The 17419-nt window shown below is 38.9% G+C and overlaps 1 protein-coding gene across 1 annotated transcript in view; it reads left to right on the forward strand.

Annotated features, from left to right (window-relative positions):
• The window catches only part of LOC139692228 (sodium-dependent serotonin transporter-like), a 186887-nt gene that overhangs the window by 74722 nt on the left and 94746 nt on the right, over positions 1-17419 (forward strand). The window lies entirely within an intron of this gene.

Raw genomic sequence — 17419 nt, forward strand, 5'->3', positions numbered from 1 at the left:
GACTGATGAGATAGATAGGATGCAGAGGATCCATGGTGGTCGTTTCATGCGGATGTTGGTACCCACACAAATATATGACACACTCGTGTGTGTCATATATATATGCACGAACATATATATGTATACGCACACACATTCATACAAGGAAACTTGCCATATGGCGATCAAATATTCATTCCAATAGATATAGATACAAGGAAAAGGGATAGGATTACCTATAAAGGCGAAATATGGGAGAGGCGAAGAAGGCAATCGAGCAGATCATGAGTGCAAAAATATTTCCTTGAGTGGGACTTAAAGCATGGATCTTTCAACTTTTCAACTACGATCTTTCCTCTTGTTGTCCATTTCTCCTTGGTGAAACGCCATTTCCTGGCCAAAAAATCAGGGCACTTGGTTGCATAAACCCTGCACATATTTCATTGTAAAATACACTTTCTCGATAGTTCAAGTGGTTAGGTCAACGGCTAGGCAAGTCGAAATTCCGAGGTTCAAGTTTCAGTCGAGGAAATATTTTTGCATTTGTAATCTTCTTGATTCCGCCTTCCCCACCTCTGCTGTGCTTGTCTTTTATAATACGATACTCGTACACACCCATTTTTCGAATAAAATTTGCAACATTCTTCCATTAATTATTTTACGATTTGTTTAAATAAACTAATAAACTAAATTAAGTAATGTTAAGAGCAAAGTGTTACTTTTACACACACGCAAACACACAATTACATGTATGAACGAAAAATGTTCACAAAATAAATACAAGGTTAGTCACGAGCATGGTTTTGTAAAAAGTAGAGGCAACTCAAAATATTTAGTTTCCTTCTTTTGGTTGAGGAAGTTATTAAAATATTAAAAAGCCAAAACTGTGAATGTCTCTTTATTTTGTGCTTCTCAGTTTTACATGCAATCGTCACATTTTGGTCTGACCCTGGTGTATGCGTATGTGTGTGTATATATATATATATATATATATATATATATATATATATATATATATATATTAGTACACACAAATATATATATATATACATATATATGTATGTATGTATATATATATACATATATATATATATATATAGATCCGGTGTTCGAGTCCCGGTTGAGGAAATATTTTTACTCTTGTGATCCGTTCGATTCCGCCTTCCCCACCTCTATTGTGTTCGTCCTTTATATGTGTTCCTATCCCTTTTCCTTATATCTGTTTCTGTATATATGAGTATATATATATATATATATATATATATATATATATATACTTAACCAGGAGGTATTTGCTTGTGTCGTAGATTTCGAAAAAGCGTTTGATAGAGTGAATTGGGAAAAACTAATGAGTATTCTGCAGAAAATAGGAATAGATTGGAGGGAAAGGAGGCTAATCCGCAACCTGTACATGTCTCAGACTGCTCAGGTACGAGTGGGGAACGGGGAGTCAGGTTGGGCAGTGTTAGGACGGGGTTTAAGGCAGGGTTGCCCATTATCACCGTTACTGTTCAACCTGTATGCAGAGGAAATGATTAAAGAGGCATGGGAAGAACTGGAGTTAAGAATAAAAGTCCGCGGGGAATTCGTAAAATCAGTTAGGTTTGCTGATGGCCAAGCTTTAGTTTGTCAGTCAGCCAAGGGTGTTTTGAATTGGAAATTCAGTGCGACAGGTATGGGATGAGAATCAATATTAATAAAACAAAGGTTATACGATTCCCTAGAAAGAAAAAGGCTAAGCTTAAAATTAAAATAGGAGGGAAAAAACTAGAGCAGGTGGAACAGTTTACGTATCTCGGTAGTGTTTTGGACCAACACGGTCAAAGTAGTAGGGACGTAAGGAGAAGAATCGCGCTAGGTAAAGAGGCTTTCACAAGGAGGAGGGAGTTGATGACGGGGACGTTGAGTAAGGATGTTAAGAAAAGACTCGTAAAAACTTTAATTTGGAGCGTGGCTATGTACGGTGCGGAAACGTGGTCATTGAAGCAGGAGGATAGACGTAGACTGGAGGCTTTTGAAATGTGGGTGTGGAGAGGAATGGAGAAGGTGAAATGGACAGAGAAGAAAACAAACGAGGAAGTACTTGGTATGGTGGGCGAAGAGAGGGGTTTGCTGGGAGCAATCCTATGGAGGCAGGAAAAGTGGCTGAAGGGGGTATTGACCGGCAGCGGGATGTTGAAGACTGTAATAGAGGGGAGAATGTTAGGCTGACGAGGAAAGGGAAGGAACAGGATAGGGATGTTGGACGGGATGAAGGGGGGAAGAAAGTACTCGGAGCTGAAGAGGGACCTGAAGTAAAGTAGGATGTTGTGTTTTGCTAGAGGTCACAAAAAATTAAATTAGTAATTATGTCCATCCAAAAACCTACCTTAACTGGTAGATTACCTAATATATATATATATATATATATATATATATATATATATATATATATATATATATATATATATATATATATACATATATGTTTATCATCCTCTACAGGCGGAGCCTTGTCGTTGCAGCCATTTCCCTTTTTTGCCATTCATTTCAGTTCCTCGTACACTGTTAATCTCATATATATACATGTATATATATATATGTATATAGTTGTTTATTAGAATGTAAATTAACGTTACTAGAGAAATTAAGGCTGTGCAATCAATCAATCAAATACTGGGGGTTGCCGATTTTCAAGGGGGCGGGAGTGAAGAGTGAAATCGTTAATCAGAAAAACAGGGTGGAGACAGGAACGACATGCGGGTGGTAATGGGGCGGCAAACTCTGCTTGTTTTTTCCACCACCAGGAGCAGCTGCGTACCTTCCTCGCGAGTCTTCCCAACCAAATGACACCGTGCTCCGATGCTCAATTTTGAATCCAATAAATTGGAGGAGGTGGGAGCTGGAGAAATGTGGGGAAGATGAGGTAGGGAGGAGGGGAGGAGTAAGGTGTCGGTGGCTCCATCACAGTATTAGACCGGTAGAAAACCAAGGTTCGACATCAGTGTAATTGCGGAAATATTGAAGATACAGAAGACTTCCATTAAGTTTCCGACTGGAGAGAATAATAAAGTGGAGAAGAAACTGCTGTACTGTTGCCTCCGTCCATTACTGTGCCTCGTATCTAATTTTTTATTTTTAGTTGCGAGCCGCTGTGCGTTAATAAATAGCGAGAAAATATCCCAATAACTTCATGGAGTACTGAAATCCCAGGGCAGTGTTCCTTAGCGTTATATTAACATGACATAGTATGCCGAAGAGATTTTTGGCAGTGGGGATCAGGACGTCAGTCATGGAAAAAATGGAAGAAATTAGTTAATGGGTATTTCTGTAATTTAATTTGTCAGTGGAGTAATAATTGTATGAATACATGTATATCTTGGCGGACAGAGCTTCCGTCCGGGAAGCATAAGGTACACTTTCGATTCCCGGAAGGTTAAAAACATTTTCTGTTCGGCATAGACGTCTAGGTACTCGAAAACAGAGAAGTAAAATGAAAATTTGGTGTCAATACCCCTCATTTTCTGCCTCAACCATTCCTGTTCACATTTACTCCCGCCTTTGGAAGATAAACGATTGAATCATCAAAAGAGTCGGCCGTAGCGTTTTAATGAATGGGAAGTGAGAAAATACGTACGGTCGAAGAGTAGGTTCGGCTTCCCCTTTTCGTTCATTTGTTACTTTACCTGGGATACATACGCACCAACGAGTATATGCATATGCGATGTGTTAGCATGGCCTATCTCCTTTGCCTCTCGATATACATACATGTTCACCTCTTCTCCATCCTTCGCCCGTGATACCCGGGTCTTTTCAACTCCATCATCCTTCGCCTTTCTGAAAGAAACCCCCCGAGCTCCTGACTCCCCTCTTAGGGGTTCCCCAAGATAGAGAAACGGGGGGGAATTTCGAAGGAACCCGCGCCGCCGACTGCAAATATTGTTCCTCCAAAAATTGAAATTTCACCCCCGATGGAACCCTGAGTGAGTGGATTTTTCGCTTTTCTTTTTAATTTCATCCCTTCTCCCCAGCCCCCCCTCTCCACTCCACTATCCCAATCACTCCCTTTGTTTCCCTGTGGGCGTGTCCCGGCACCCTCTTCCCGCCCCGAATCAATTCCCGTCCCACATCACTCCCGATTTCCACTAGCGGCGGGTGCGGAGGCGTGTCGCCATATTCGGGCGCCCGCCTCAATGTGAAACCTGCTTCTCTTTCCGGGCGCAATTTATTCGGAACTCGTTCCGCAAGGAATGCTTTGCAATTTCAGAATAAAACTAATTGATTAACAAAGGATAACAAACGTTCAATAAGGACTCATTCCAATTAGGCTGACAAATAAAAAGTATGCCAGTAGATAAGGGTCCCTCTTATCCTTTTTCTACACCTACAAAATACCCCGCAAGCCGCCACAAGGGTGTGTGGCGGGGTGTGTTTGGACACCACCCGAAATAGAGAATAAGACCGCGAGTAAAACTAACAAAAGAACGCCAATTCACACCAGCAAAGACGTTTATGTGCATGCAAAACCCATTTTAACTCGCACACACCCAAATGCATAAAATATCAGATAACATGCCCATACACCTATGAATGCATTAAATGTCCGCGCAGCGTTTAATCGTGCCCTAGCTTGTGACTCGAATCTCTTGACTATTTCTATTGTGGCTTTAATTATATTGATATGCAAAGAACTATAATTGTTTAAATCTGTACTGGAGTATCTCCCTTATCTTTGTATTCTAACCTACCCAAATAGAGTTTGACCATTAGAATTGCTTTTTGGCCATTGTTAAACTCATGTCGTCTGAGCCCTCTGATATACATTTTTGGGGGTATTTTACCTCTATGGGCGCTATTTCTGATTGGCTTTAAATTGATGTCAGACTTCGGCATTGTACGAATTGATAATTGTATTCAACTTATTCATATTTTTTAAGGTACATTTGTAAGCAAAATTGATGAAAACAATGAATTTCCCCTGATGATTTTCACCGTTTATAAAATGGAGTCGGCGAAAGAGCGAAAATATTTACGGTCACTTATTTTTATGAACCACATAGTCACTTGAAACTTTATTGTACATTGCTAATTCTAATATTCCATGTTTAAATGTACTGCATTAGTTGATATCCGACTTTCCCTGAAAATATTGGCCTTGGCAAAACTCCGAAGGAGTTGGATTTGAAACAGCTGTATTTTAGAAATTTTATCTACAAATCATTTTTGAAATCTTGGTTAATGCATTTCACACGTTTGCTGAAAAAATTCTTTGAATTTTAACGGATCTGATGTTACAGCATGATATCAATTCATGGCCATACAGTTCACCTCCCCAACCATTTTTGTTTTCGGTTTGAACTTGACTCGTTGCGCTCCACTCACATGTAATGGAGAAAGTTTATTCCAGTGATGCGAGTGACTCCTTTGACGGACTCCCGTTTTTAATTTTCACTTGAATTCGAACGAGGGCCTCTTTAGCCAAACTTGGCTAAAATCCCCGCTAGTATTTTACCTTGCGTGGTCAAGGTTTTGAAATGGTGACGCGAGCGTTGAAAATGAATCTACTTAAGTCTGTAAAATATGTATGTTAGTATGTAAAAGATAATTCACCTGTGCATTATTTTACCCTCTGACATGACTTCTTATATCCTGGAGATCATAAAAGTTCTCGTGCAGGTAAAACATTCATCGTTTATGATTTTCTGTGCACCAGGGCTTGTGCTCAGAAAATTAAAGATTTTTGGAAAATCGTAAATTGCACTTAATTTTATTAACTGGTCTATACACCCTGGCAGTATATTATCTGTTATTTTACATCAAAATCAACCTTTGGTTTTGTTACTGGTGAAAAAAATGGTAATTGTCTCAAGCAGTTTAAGTAAATCATTTTTTCTAAAAGCATGTATGATGAAGTTACCCTCGAGTAAATAGTCACACGCATAAGTATACACCTTGCTTGTAGGGATTAAAACGTTGCAATGACGATGGAAGTGTTTTAATACGAGTAAAATTTCAAATCCGGGTAGAAAAATAAATGATGCTCGTTCGAAATAGGGTAGTTTAATTTAATATAAGACGCAGTGAAGGTAAAATTTATTTAGAAACTAAAAAATCTGGCAGTATTAATTTTTCAATAAACTTGAGTCAAAGGCAAATGGGAAAGGATACGTTGATCACGTGTTCTCGCGGGGTGGAGAATTGAGGTTCTTTGAACGCTACCGCACCGTGTCGGATCCAATGAACATGACTTGGCCCCCTCGCTCTTTGATTGAAATGGGAAAAGCTTGACGTGCCCATAATGATATATGTGAACCTCTTTCCCATGCGTACAGTATTAAGCCCAAATGTCCAAGTATATTTATTGCCGTCGATGGATTAAATCTAAAGCCATTATTTTTTTCTTCGCCGTTTTTTGATGTGTCATCTATTACATGCTTCGCGGCGGTCGCCTGCCTAGTTCTTCCGTGACAGTTCCCATTCCATCTGTCAACTCAGCGTTAGACATTTTATTTCTGCTCCTTCCTAAATTGCGTACTCCCTCCCGATTTGGTCTGCACGTGACGTACGCAAAACGGAAAAGAGGGGTGCTGTTTCTTTGCTACGAATAAGGTCGGTAAGAGCGAAGGACACGGTCCCTCTACCACACCCAATGGAAACGATTAGTGGCGTTATTTGTGGATGATTAAGCTTAGGTTTTGTGCAGGGCACGTCAAAAAAGTTTAAATCATTATAAATATATAAGGTTTGCCTCAAATTTTAAAAATGTGTATCCAAAATAACGTCTTCAATCGTAATGGATGGGTAACTTACGAAAAATATACTTCGCCATGGGAAAATATGCCAATTTTTTAGCGTTTAATATATTAATCTAGAATTATGACAAATCTTTCTAAAAGTTTACTTATTTAGAACAGATTTTACATTATTTAATCCATCATTCAATGAGTACTATAACACGTATAATAAATGTGAAACTCCAATAGCCGTAAACAGTTTACCTTTCTAAACAAAGTGAAAATGAAATTAGTTGGCTAGCGCCACAAGTCAAAAAGGGGTAAAGGTAAAAAAGGATAATGAGGTAGGTAAAAGGGGTAAAAGGTAAAAAAGGAGAGGATAAGAAAGGTGAATACGAATACGCGTATTTCGGCCACAAAGTAGCCCTCTTCAGCGTACTGAAGGGTAATCGTCACTACAACACAAGTCGAAGTGAGAAAGGGTAAGGGCAATCCGAAGAATATATAGTGTTACATGTGTGGGGGAGGGGGGGGGGTTGGTGAAAAAGACAAGAGCCAATGGACGAGGCTGATAGTGGAGGAGTTTGAAACGATAGGTTATGTAGTGAGGGGGAGGGGGAATTACACGGTTTCTATCAATTCTATCAATATTACTATAACACGCTTTACTCGTATTTCTGTATAACTTAAGTGATAGCTATCGTTTTTCCTGATTTGGATTTCCGTTGTGGCGAAATCATCGATGAAATTTGTGATAATAAAAAATTGTTTAGATTTTTGGAAAGTTTTCCTTGCGGTTAGATGGATAAAATTATATTTTTTAGTGCATAAACCTGTAAAATTTAACATTATATGAATCCTTATGAATAGTAATTCATCAAGAGACTATATGAACTAACACTCCAGAGTAACCTGCACCTCCAATAGCGTCAATAAATCGTCGCTTATGTTCAAATCAGTTCTCACAGAGTAGCTCTGACTGAAGTCTTGATGGAAAGTTTTCAGGTGAAGTCAGGCAGACAATGTAATGACTGAATAGATTACTTTTTCGACAGTATGTGCTTGATGTTCCTAATATATATCCGGTTGCGGCCACTTTGTCATCATTAAGACAATCACAGCTGATGGTTCATTTGAATGTAGTAAACAGCTCTAAAAACATGGTCGTTTCAAAGTTTTTTTCTAATGTTAATATAAAAATAACAGATTTCGAAGGATTAACCCCAGTTTTACTTCTTCAAACTTTTTATTTGATCAAATGCTATGAATGGTATTTGTTCAAATAAAAACAGTGAACAAGTACCATGTTTGTCACGTCTTTGAATAGAAATCAATGCCACAATATGAGGTCTGAAACTGCTAATTTTATAAGAATATTTATTTATTGATCACCTTTAAGCGTTTTATTAAATGCCTGTATTTGCTTTGCTGATCAAAATTGCTCAATTATCATGTAGAGAATTATTTACTTTGTATTATCTTGTTTATATATTACGGAGCTTAGTTCATGAATATCACGATCGGACGATTGCTTTTGAGACAGTGAAATGACATACTCATATTCGTATTATTTAATTTGACTGAAATCTATTCTTTTTTCTGACGTGCCCTAATAAATGGAATTAAGGAAACTGTGAATAAACACAGTGTAAAAGGAACTTATAAAAGATTATAGAATATTTTCGAATCATTAAGAGTTAATGGTGATTGCCATTTCAATGTCATCCAACTACGAGTACACAGCATGAATGAAAGTATATTATATGCAGTGCCAAACAGACTTTCTCAAGTGCCTTTTAAACACCCTAAAATGTGTTGCGTAACGATTTTTGGAAATATTTCCACTGTGAAAACTCTGAACATTTACAAATAAAAAAGAAGCAATTTATAAGTGTTTGTAAGGTACATTCGCCTTAATGTTTTTATCACTATACATTTTATAAAGTTGTATTTTCTCACGTATATTAATGGAGTAATATTCTCTGATTTTAAAGTAGCATCCGTTCCGAGATTACCCATAGAAGTGGAGGTCTTTCCTTTCTTCTTGGCGGCAGACAATTTCTCAGCCGACAAGCTTAGAGCACACTGTGCAAGGCATTAGTCAACCCTAGTTTTGACTTAGCTAGCCACGAGGTTTGTTCAATGTCCACGGTAAGCGTCCCTCTACGATTGCTCTAAAATATCCCCCATCCCTTTATTCCTGAAACTCTCCCCTCTCCCACGCCACCAGTCTCCATTCCTTCCCTTTTTCCAAACGAGATCCCTGACCCCATTACTCTCCAATCCACGTGCATGTATAAGGATTGGCCAAATCAGAGATGCGGAGCGACCTGTTGCTGGGGGTGGGCGGAGCAGGCGGGATACTGTGGCGGGGAGTGGGGTGGAGAGGGCTGGTTGGCAGGGGAGGAGGTAGGGCGTGTCTTCCAAACGGAAGCAAAGCCAGCAATTGCTCTCCGAGTGCATGAGGAGAAAAAATACACTTTGCCGAGACCAGACCAGACAAAAGACGTCGCCGATCTGAGAAGAAATGAAACAATCTAAATCCACGTATTTCAGTTTGCTACGCGAATCGTTCTCTTCAGAAAGAAATCTCTCGCGCAAATGGAACTGTATAAAATTTTTAATAAACCACAGGAGTCAAATCTCTGGTTGGTTTTATAGTTCAGGGTAGAGCTCATTTAATGCTAAAACGTAGAAATGCACAATAATCAACGTTGAAATTTGCACGTTCGCTGTAGAAAGGCGGTAGTTTATTTGCCTCTTGCCTCTTACTTCTTCCAGGATAGTTTAGTTCCCAAAACATCACACAGCTTGGGTGAGGATGAGCTTCTACAAAGTCACCGAGACTCAAACCTGGGACTTCCCCATCAATAGCAGGATGTTCCACTCAATAGGATACCATGCTCCTAGAAAAGTATTAATAGATTGAAACAGAAGGAAGACTGAGGTATTATTATACTCTGTTTAGATCGATTTGGTGATGTGCAAATCGGCGATTACGTATCTGCTTTGAATTGGAGTCACTTCACTATTACACAAATTCTGGACTGAGTCAGGACCAATGAGATGAATTGACTGTATCATATTTTGTCGGGAAAGATTGAATTGAAATCTTAACGAATGTTATTTAGATAGGTTTTTGGAGAGTCTAAGGGGTGAAGTAATTTATTACGATCGTAACGAAACAAAATTCAGTCGCTGTCCTACATTTCAGTCTTGGACGTCCATATAGGGACTTCACGATCTGTGACTGTAGAGTAAAAAGGTCGCATTCTGAAGTCTTGGAATTCAACTGAAATCTATGTCTACTTTATTTAATAAATATAGAAACATTGTACGCCATTGCTTTCGATGTCTATCAAAGGAAACTTTCATAATGAACTCCCTGATTTTCTTTACTGGCTCTATTCTGAAGGAATTTCGGATATTAGCTGAAGACTAAAGGACCATAGTCATATTCACTATTTCAAAGCAAATTACATGGATTTGGCCTACCACAATATTCTTTATCTAATTTCCGTTCCGTGTTTTTAGTCGGAACGTCTTGGAAAAAGTTTGATGTTTCTAACTAGGTGATAACCGTCCTGATGCCCTTTAAATCATCATTTTAGTGTGTGACAGGAGTAACTGTACACTAAATCGCACCACCAAATTAAATATTTCGATAATCGGGCTTAGATTTACAGGGACTGACGGAGACGTTGTGCAATTCAAATGGTGGAAATAGTTCAGGCCGAAAAATACCCAAGAACTTGACGCATACTACATAATTTACGTTTAAAGCACCAAATACTCCACGTTTGAAATTTCGGCTGCTTGTACTCGTAATAGCTGCAGCAAAATATGAGTTAGAAGAATGGCTATAAAGTAGGCTCCCTAACGTATTGAAAATTTTTATTATAAATAATAATTCTAGTGTCGTATTTTTGGGGAGATAATCTTAGCCGTCGGTCGTTTATCTCATCTCTGTATTTTTATATTAATTAACTATCCTACTGTAGTACAAAGGTGACAATGAAATTTAATTTCATCTAAATAGAGTGTGAATCGTAATATATATGTAAGTTTAGACAGTACTGGAATAATAGGTACAAGAGTGACTCCAAAATTAATTCTATCCAATCATGCCGCTAAGTTGATCATTGCTTAAGGAATTAATCAGTTCTTCATTGCATATTAATTTATGCATATATCTAGCTCAGTAATAAAAATAACCTCGTAATTATTATGTATACATTTGCGGAACTCTGAGGCACAACTAGTGAAAAATAAAGTTGCCGTATTACCTATTTGTCACACATACCTAAATATCTTTAAATGAATCCTAAATCCCTGTTAGTGTTTGCATATTACTAAAAAATAGCAAGGATCTGAAACTGCAATCGGGTGAAAAATTCATTGACCAGAATTTCGCTCGCATATTCTCTGCAAGCCACGATAGGGGCATAATGAATAAACCCCCGTGAATGGTGAGTGGTGTCCTTTTGAGGATTTTATTCTCTTCTACTACGTTTTGTTGAAAAAGAGTATGAACCACGTGACGGACAAGACACCATCGACTGAAAAACTTCAAAAATAAATAAATAGAAACTTTCCCCATTAAATTCATATGAATATAAAGAGCTGTACGGAGGCAAAATGAAAAATTGAATAATAATGTTTCACTTTATATTAAATCTTATATTAAAAATGTCCTCTTGCAAATATTTTTGCTTGAAGGGAAATACAACTTCGTTTTCGCGAAGTGCTCGTTCGAGCAGATTAGTATTGCTAAAGAATTTTAATTTTAAATCATTCTCTGATAAAATTTGAAGTATTTGGTATAAATATATCTTACCTTGGTATCGTAAAATAGAATAAATATTGGTAGAAATATTAGTTGACTGAATGCTGCATTGGATCTGGTGTAGCGTAGAGGAAATAGATTTGAAAAACACTGTTATAACAAACTGAGTAGCGTATCAAAATTATGAGTGGAGCTAGGTTTGGAATCATTCAAGGAGCAAAGGTTAAATTACAGATTAAACCTTGAATCAATTGGAAGGATGTCTCTTCGGCAACGATATTGAAAATTTATTATTGGCTCCATCGTAAAACGGCAGGAGAAATCATTTAAGCAAAATTATAGAGGATGAGTGTAGAACAGATGGAGTTAATATGCAATTGTTTCGACGAACGATAAGGGATCAGAGTCAAGTTGCTCGACCGCGCTAGGTGGTAAAAGTATTTTTCGTCAAAAGGTTGTCTGGTGTATAACCATCCTTTGTCACACACCCTAGTGGTGGCTTGCAGGGCGCTATGTAAAAAAATAAAAAAATTAAAGAAAATACGTTTAAATTTAGCTCCTTGAGTTTGTACTAGATTTTCATACAATCATTCTTCTGAAATATTAAAAGTTTTAACTCATCTCAAATTTGGACGTCTTTAAGGGTTGCGAAATGTCTTCTAAAATTGTGCAAGAAGATCCTTACACTGTTGCTATTCAGATTAAATTTCTTGAATGAAGAAATCTCTACTTCTGATTACCATGTGAAGTAAATAGCTGATATTTACCCTATGTGTTTTTAATATCACAGCTGGAGAATGCTAATACTCCAATTACGGAAATATGATGCGTCATTCAATCCCTTTTTTGCACTTTATCAATCACAAAATTTAACCCCGCTCAAATAATGTACCTACAATGCCGTTGCTCCAACATAATTTCATTGTGACTCTCTACAGTTATAAAAGGTGAAAATTGGAACGAATTGATGTTATTGTCTCTTGGATTTTATGAAGCATACCTTTTTACATAACCTATACGGGGGTGGAATGAAAAATAATGTGGATTTGTAAATGTTGAAATAATTATATAAAACTCATTTCTTCGTCATGGATGCATAACAAGTAAATATTACCCAAATCTGTAGGTATATAGTATGCTCATTTATCATAGGAGATATATATGTCGTGCACAGAATCTATTTACGATATTTATTCTTTCACATGAGAGTGACTTAGTAAGTATTAACTCTCTGATCAAACTTGAAGAGAACGGTGTTTTGGCTTTCATGCTACATGCATAAATGGGTCTTTTTGATCTCTTGGTCAAAATATTGTTCATTCTCCAAAGATCAAGGGTGGAAAAATAAATACTATTTCCATGAGTTCTATTTGTATTAATTTGAATAATCTTAATAGAACTGATTCGTCCAAATATATGTGCATTTATTTCGAGTAAAAGGACATAAAATATGTTTCTTATGGAAAATACCTATGAATGATTTACGCTGAGTACTTTTGTACTTTTGATATTGGGATTACTCATTCGATCAAAGTTCATTCTTTTGTAATATATAATACCATATAATTATCTGAATAATCAATACGTGCCATGACGTTTCATGCATATTATTTTAGAACTATAATAAAGTTGATTTATTTTACCCTCAACAATAAATAACTATGTAATAATTATCTCAATATCCTTTTCACGCAATGAATATTAATTACTCTCTTCTTTAGTAGTAAAATGATGATTAGTGCAGATTACAAGTATTTTGAGAGCCTATGCAATGTTGAGGATTGATACAGAGGGAAGGACGTTACATAAGCGAGGGGACGGGAGAAAAGAGTAGGCATATTGGGCGGGATAAAGGTAGGTTTGTGAGGATATGAAAGCTTTATTTCAGTGGATTGTGTCAGGTTGTGTCGTATTAAGCGAGACTTTAAAATGAAGCAAGTACCCTGAACGGTTGATACCAATAATGCAAATAGATCAATTTTAACTAGATTATTTCATCCATCACTATGAAACGTGCTATATTAAACTTGTCAATACATATCAAACGGAAACGATAACTTTCATTCTTAAGTCATCGCTATCTCCTGTAACTTTCCTCAGCCATTTATTTTGGAAGGAGAGGGAACAATGATTCGCTTATGAGCACAAACTTGATATTCACCAGCAGATGGCATCCGTCCCCTTTTCCAACGAGGACCTCCAAACCGTTGCCGGATTTAGTTCCGGAGCATACTTTTGCGATATGGTATAAGTAACACCACCTCACATTAAAAGCACAAAGATGGGGGAGGAACGACTGAATATTAAGCTACCAAATACGCAAAAACCAGAGAAATTCAAGGTTGGCGCGTGCGACCACTCCCCCTCGCTCCTCTCTCGCGCTCCTTGACGACGTTTTCTGCCGACAAGTCTCGCGAATGACGAGAGCGAGTGCGCAAAGCGGTAACGCCGCCTCCGATGCAAATGGGACCCCATTAACCCCGATGATCGAGAGAAAATAACAGAAGTAGCGGAGCCCTTCAATTAAGGGCTCGATTCAGATTGCAGCAATTATCATTTCCGGGTGGTGAGCGAAGCGAACGATTGGATCGATAGCGCATTAAAGGACTTGTCAAGCTGGCGCCATCGTTACCGGATCCGATAAACACCCAACGACGAGGATCTCGCAAAAGGATTTGGAGCGCTACCATTGGTTTACGAAGCAGATTTTACGAGCAGCGGGAAACTTTTTCGCTTTTGTGATTGGGATTCGCCCGGGCACTTCCGCTGGGGCGACTCCGCCACAGTGAAGCAATTGAAAGAGGGAAAGGATTTTGATTTAACTAATGGCTTTATATTCTTGTTCCACCGACTGCTTCATTTCCTTCCTGATTTGGACGGTAGAAGTGGGAACGGATTTTCTCGTGAACCCTTTCGGTGCACCCCCATTTAGACGACAAGTAAGGATAGAGAGATAATTTGAAGGCTCTTTCAAGTAGCATTTTTATATTACCTTTTAGGCTTACGTTTCGTGAGCCAGGAGCGAAATAGGTGATTCAAAATTTGGACTTTGGCATATCAATGTTCCCAAATTAGTTCTCGAACGTTCTCGTTCTGTCGAGCTAACTTCGTGTCCGGATCTCGTTTGAAATCTCGGAGAACGATATAGTTGAAGAACGAATACATTGCGGAAGTTGTCTTATATTTGAAAAATGTTTTTGCTTATTGCTCGGGGTATTATTTAAGGGTTACGTTCATAGATTTCCCACCAGATCAGTAATCCAGTTTCCTGTAATTTTGACCGTTAACGTACCCATCTTCGTGCTCTCATCAGCTTTTCTCCCGATCCTCCCCATGTTCGACACTCTTTAAAGGAAATAACCTTCTAATAATGATATTATGGTGAATTTTCCCAAATTTGCGTAGTTTATTTGGAGTTATGAGAACTTTTCTATCAGTCATGTCATCACGAAATTAATTTCCATTATGGTATTCGAACTCACCACCTTTTGAAGTGGGAGTACCACGCACTGACTTACTGAACTCTATTCGGTAACTGCATCCAAATAGCCTAAAGAAGGTCTTAGTCGTGTTGATGCGGCGTTGAAGTCCACGGTAAAGTTTATGCCTATTAATATGCTTGAATGTTCTTTGTTCAATTCTTATATTCGTTACTATTGTACCCAAGAAATTTTGTGAAAGACTAATAGGTAGAGTCTCCGGTAGAGGTAGAGGATTTCCTTTCCAGATCCGGATTAGAAATTTAGATACCTCCGGCATCTTCACCCAATCTCTATAATTTTTTGGGTGCTAGATCTTACTGGGAAACTACATGTGGAAAAGAAAAGAATATGCTCCCACCGACCGTGCTGCATCACCATGATGAACTGAAAGGTTTACGAAAAGAACACCTTCAACCTAATCCATCAAACCTACCTTCGGGTTGATACACTGAGGAGGTTTTTCTGACTTCAGTGCTGGTAGCAGTGGTACAATCCGCTCAGAATAACCTGTCGTAATCTTAGCAGTCCTCTACACAGGTGGGTCTAGTCCTCCTCGGATAATAGGGGCGGCAGTTTTGAACGTGGACGACAGAAATGCGCCAGCATTGATTCAGAGGGGAAAGAATATTTAGAGAAGGTAAGGTTGGTTTCCTCCACCAGAATGGGCGTGCTAATTTACATCTGCTTACACGTGCTCCCACAAATACACTCCCCTCTGTGGGAAACGTTCCAAACTTCGGCTCCCACGAATCAAAATCAGTGACTGCGCATGACGCCTGGCATGAACACACCCTACCTCACCACATGAGATCGGCCAAGTTTATGAGAACGGGCTATAAGTAGTGAACGAACGAGCTTGGCAAACGAAACCACACATTGAAAGGATTACGACCTTAAATATGAAAAAGATAAGAATTTATACCCGCCTCGTCGTGGAGATGGGGGAAGGGGGGTATGATTGCCGCGACTGGAGAGATTAAGCGAACTCTCCCTTGGTCAAATTTTCGAAATCCAAATGTTTCGGCGTGCTTGAAAGTTTCCAAGAGGTGTCCGTTCCTCCTCTGTGCCTCATATCCCATCCTCGAATCTTACCCGGGCATCCTTTAAATTGGGCCTCCCCTTCGTGAGTGATAAGGAAGGCGCGGGTCGGGTGGACGGGGGAGGTTATCGCGGGTGAAGGGATGGAAACAAAGAGGGAGGTGGAGGCCCTTATCTTTCTCTCTCGCCCCTCGGTGCCCAGACATGGGGCCTCGTTAAACGTCCGATCCCGTCGCTGACGCCCTCACCCGTAAGCAAGGGAAAGACAGAGAGAGAGAGAGAGACAGAGAGAGAGAGAGAGAGAGAGAGAGAGAGAGAGAGGAGAGAGAGAGAGAGAGAGAGAGAGAGAGAGAGAGAGAGAGAGAGAGAGAGAGAGAATACCCCGGCGACGATGCCAATAAGACATGCGACCCTTGAAGAGAAAGAGGGAGGGAAGGGTGAAGGGGAGCCGGCCCTGGATCACACACGCCGCGGTGACGATCACCTCGATGGGGGCAACGGGGGGAAGGAAAATGGGTGGCGGAGGGCACCTCTATATCGCGACGCCCTGTCATATCTCTCTTTCTCCCGTTCTTCCCCGGTCCTTTTTTTCTCCACTTTTACCTCTCCCTTATCAATTTTCCCTTCCATCCTCATCTCATATTAGAGGAAGATACACAGAGAGGTGATAGGGGTCAGCGCTCCCTTGGATAAAGTAAGGGAATACACTGTGGTACATGTCAAAAAAAAAGAGTTACCCCAAATGTCTCGGGATAAATGTTCGTCAAGTACAGTGGAGCAGTCTTTTTTGGGACCTGAAAAGTGTCCGTTATTGAGAGGTAGACTTGATGCACAAGCCCAACATTTTCCTCCCTTTGAAATTATAAAGACCAAGTTTCCTTTCCTAAGATTATCATGAAATCTTTATGGTTGCATTCTCATGGCAATGAATTTTAATTAATTGAAGCAGGCGTTTCAATACGGGTTTCTTGATTCCAGGAGAAAACACTTGAGTCATTTCCTCAAGAAACTGCTTTAAATGCTGCTATTTTAAATGCAAATGAATTAGCAAATGTTTAGAGGCCATCCGTTACAAGAGCTACAGCTCTAATTTATACCTTCTAAATATAAGAATTAATATTTGCTATTGAGAGGCCGTGCATTTATACACGTTTATTGTTGGCTACCAGGTAAAATAAAAATAATTATGTATCCGCCATAGGAGAGTGGAAATATGTCCTATAGATGGTGCTGCCGAGGCGAAAACAGAATGCTTGTGACGAAAAGTGAGAACTTGCCGTTCTGTCCTCATTACTTGGTAACAATTGACCATTATGTGCATACGCTAAATGTTTTCGACGACTCCGTGAGTTATTACTCTTAATTCAATACTTCTAAATTAAACAAAAGATTTTAATAGATTTAAATATAAAGAAAAATTT

This window comes from Hetaerina americana, unplaced genomic scaffold (assembly GCF_022747635.1).
Source record: "Hetaerina americana unplaced genomic scaffold, ioHetAmer1.1.p SCAF_4, whole genome shotgun sequence".
NCBI classification, from domain to species: Eukaryota; Metazoa; Arthropoda; class Insecta; order Odonata; family Calopterygidae; genus Hetaerina; species Hetaerina americana.